Genomic DNA, 4,366 nt, shown 5'->3' with positions numbered 1-4,366 from the left:
TTGAAGTCTTTTTCGAGAGTATTAAAAACAATGTTCTTCCTCCTACAATGAGTCAGGGGTTAATAACACTGACACCTAAGCCTAAAAAGGAAGTGCTGCTCATCGATAACTGGCGCCCAATTTGTCTTCTTAATAATGACTATAAGATATTAGCCTTACTACTTGCAAAAAATAATTAAAGAAGTCCTGGATGCAATCATTGATGAAACACAGTCTGGCTTCATGAGGAACAGACCTATTTCTAACAATGTCAGACTAGTATTAGACATACTTGACTACTTAGACCTAATAACTGAGGATAGCGTCATATTATTTTCATAAAGTATTTGACACAGTAGAGCATCAGCTTCTCTTCCACTCCCTTGAAAGACTTGGCTTTGGGAATTTTTTCTGTAAGGCTATTAAGACTCTCTATGCAAATGGTAACAGCTCTATCAAATTGAAATATGGCACCTCACCCAGATTTGAGTTAAAGAGAGGAATTAGGCAAGGTTGTCCTATCTCTCCATACCTGTTTTTATTAATCACCCAGCTTCTTTCAAATTCTTTCAATAATAGTCCTGTACAAGGTATTTCCATAGCTGGTAAAGAAATTATTATAAGCCAGCTGGCTGACGATACTACACGTTTTCTGAAAGACGCTAACCAAATTCCCATAGCGTCTGGTCTATATCTTAACATGAATAAATGTGAACTCATAGCTGTCAAAGATTGTGTGATACCATCATATTATGGTATTCCAGTAAAATAAGAATTTACATATTTAGGCATAACCATTACAAAGGATCAGAAGTCTAGAGGCTTACTAAATTTTAACCCTCTTATTAAAAAACCCCAGAAGAAACTAAATCAATGGCTACAGAGGGACTTACCTTTAAAAGGTAGAGTCCTAATAACCAAGGCTGAAGGTATCTCTAGACTAACATATGGTGCTCTAGCTTTATATCTTGACAGTAAAATAAGCAAGGAGATAGACCAGATGCTTTTCAATTGTCTTTGGAGAAACCGTACCCATTACATTAGGAAAACTGTTGTAATGAACACTTATGAGAATGGCGGACTGAATTTTCTGGACTTTACTACTTTAAATAATACTTTTAAGATCAATTGGATAAAACAATTCCTAAGAAGACCCACTTCTATGTGGAATTGTATTCCTCATCATGTCTTCTCTACTTTTGGTGGCCTTAACTTCATGTTGTTTTGCAATTATAATATTGACAAAGTTCCAGTGAAACTTTCTGCTTTTCGTCGGCAGGTTTTCTTGTCATGGTCCTTAATTTATAAACACAATTTTTCTCCACACAGATATTATATATGGAATAATCGGGATATATTGTATAAAAATACCTCTTTGTTTTTAGAATATTGGTTCTGAAATAATATCCTATTGGTGAGCCAACTGGTAAATGCAGAGGGTCTTTTACTCAGTTATAAATAATTCTTATCACTTTACAAGGTCCCTGTAACACCTAAGGATTTTGCAATTGTTTTAGATGCCATTACCTCAGGTGTTGCTATGTTATTCAGAAACGTGTCAAGACCTGACCCTCAGAGCCTACCCTCTATTGACCCTGTTGACTCAACAGTAGGAAAGATTTCTCTTTTGGTCCTTTCAACAACAGAGCGATACAATCCTTGTTTCAGCAGGATGTTGTATCTATATATTATGTCATGCCTTATTGGAATCGATTTATTGATAATATATGTTGGAAAAAAAGTTTGGATGTTGCCACACACATACAGTGCCTTGCGAAAGTATTCGGCCCCCTTGAACTTTGCGACCTTTTGCCACATTTCAGGCTTCAAACATAAAGATATAAAACTGTATTTTTTTGTGAAGAATCAACAACAAGTGGGACACAATCATGAAGTGGAATGACATTTATTGGATATTTCAAACTTTTTTAACAAATCAAAAACTGAAAAATTGGGCGTGCAAAATTATTCAGCCCCCTTAAGTTAATACTTTGTAGCGCCACCTTTTGCTGCGATTACAGCTGTAAGTCGCTTGGGGTATGTCTCTATCAGTTTTGCACATCGAGAGACTGAAATTTTTTCCCATTCCTCCTTGCAAAACAGCTCGAGCTCAGTGAGGTTGGATGGAGAGCATTTGTGAACAGCAGTTTTCAGTTCTTTCCACAGATTCTCGATTGGATTCAGGTCTGGACTTTGACTTGGCCATTCTAACACCTAGATATGTTTATTTTTGAACCATTCCATTGTAGATTTTGCTTTATGTTTTGGATCATTGTCTTGTTGGAAGACAAGTCTCAGGTCTTTTGCAGACTCCATCAGGTTGTCTTCCAGAATGGTCCTGTATTTGGCTCCATCCATCTTCCCATCAATTTTAACCATCTTCCCTGTCCCTGCTGAAGAAAAGCAGGCCCAAACCATGATGCTGCCACCACCATGTTTGACAGTGGGGATGGTGTGTTCAGGGTGTTGCTTTTACGCCAAACATAACGTTTTGCATTGTTGCCAAAAAGTTCAATTTTGGTTTCATCTGACCAGAGCACTTTCTTCCACATGTTTGGTGTGTCTCCCAGGTGGCTTGTGGCAAACTTTAAACAACACTTTTTATGGATATCTTTAAGAAATGGCTTTCTTCTTGCCACTCTTCCATAAAGGCCAGATTTGTGCAATATACGACTGATTGTTGTCCTATCGACAGAGTCTCCCACCTCAGCTGTAGATCTCTGCAGTTCATCCAGAGTGATCATGGGCCTCTTGGCTGCATCTCTGATCAGTCTTCTCCTTGTATGAGCTGAAAGTTTAGAAGGACGGCCAGTTCTTGGTAGATTTGCATTGGTCTGATACTCCTTCCATTTCAATATTATCGCTTGCACAGTGCTCCTTGGGATGTTTAAAGCTTGGGAAATCTTTTTGCATTCAAATCCGGCTTTAAACTTCTTCACAACAGTATCTCGGACTTGCCTGGTGTGTTCCTTGTTCTTCAAGATGCTCTTTGCGCTTTTAACGGACCTCTGAGACTATCACAGTGCAGGTGCATTTATATGGAGACTTGATTACACACAGGTGTTTATCATCATTAGTCATTTTGGTCAACATTGGATCATTCAGAGATCCTCACTGAACTTCTGGAGAGAGTTTGCTGCACTGAAAGTAAAGGGGCTGAATAATTTTGCACACCCAATTATTCAGTTTTTGATTTGTTAAAAAAGTTTGAAATATCCAATAAATGTCGTTCCACTTCATGATTGTGTCCCACTTGTTGATTCTTCTCAAAAATATACAGTTTTATATCTTTATGTTTTAAGCCTGAAATGTGGCAAAAGGTTGCAAAGTTCAAGGGGGCCGAATACCTTCGCAAGGCACTGTACCTACTTGTTAACAAAATTAAGGATGTTTCCTTTAAAATTATTCATAAATATTATCCTGCCAACCACTGTATGAAGAAGTTTAATTGCTCCTTTTGTAATGACCACCCAGAAACAGTGTTGCATCTTTTTTGGCATTGTATGCATGTAAGAAAACTGTGGCAAGACATCAGTAGGTTTATAATTGAACACATTTATGAAGATTTTATAGTATTGTGGAGAGATGTACTGTTTGGATTCTTTACATAAAATAGAAATAAGCTGAAACATTTATGTAATTAATTTCATTATTCTTTTGGCCAAATTTCAAATACACAAATGTACATTTACAAACAGAAAACCACATTTTCGTACCCTACAAAAATAAATTAAACTGTATTTTAAGACGGTTAAATGCTCTAACAAAAAAGCTGTTAGAATTGTAAGTACAGTGGGGCAAAAAAGTATTTAGTCAGCCACCAATTGTGCAAGTTCTGACTTAAAAAGATGAAAGGCCTGTAATTTATCATAGGTACAGTTCAACTATGACAAGCAAAATGAGAGAAAAAAATAATCCAGAAAAATCACACTGTAGGATTTTTAATGAATTTATTTGCAAATTAGGGTGGAAAATAAGTATTTAGCCTTCCCAAATCAATACATGTGCTTTATGGATGGATTTTTTAAAGTTTGCCAATTACTTCTGACTACTAACGGCAAGCCCATTGAGAACAAACACCTATTCTGGCAATTTACACCACAGTTGGTCAACCTCGCACCCGTGTAATTTGTTTTTTAAATGCTGTCTGATGTAGGAAAATATAAACCTTTGTGTGATCGTGATTGATAATGCCCTTGTTTGAAATGAATAAAATACACATTTCATGTTTGGGGCACTCATATAGCTTGGGTTACAGTATTTATAGGAACACATTTAATGTGAGACGTAAACACAAATGATTCAAATGGAATTACTTTTGTCACTGACAACTAGGGGACGATGCATTTCATACACGCCCAGAAAAAGTACTCGCATGGAAGAGAAA

Source organism: Oncorhynchus gorbuscha, linkage group LG21 (assembly GCF_021184085.1).
Source record: "Oncorhynchus gorbuscha isolate QuinsamMale2020 ecotype Even-year linkage group LG21, OgorEven_v1.0, whole genome shotgun sequence".
Classification (NCBI taxonomy): Eukaryota; Metazoa; Chordata; class Actinopteri; order Salmoniformes; family Salmonidae; genus Oncorhynchus; species Oncorhynchus gorbuscha.
This window is presented reverse-complemented; position numbering follows the sequence as displayed.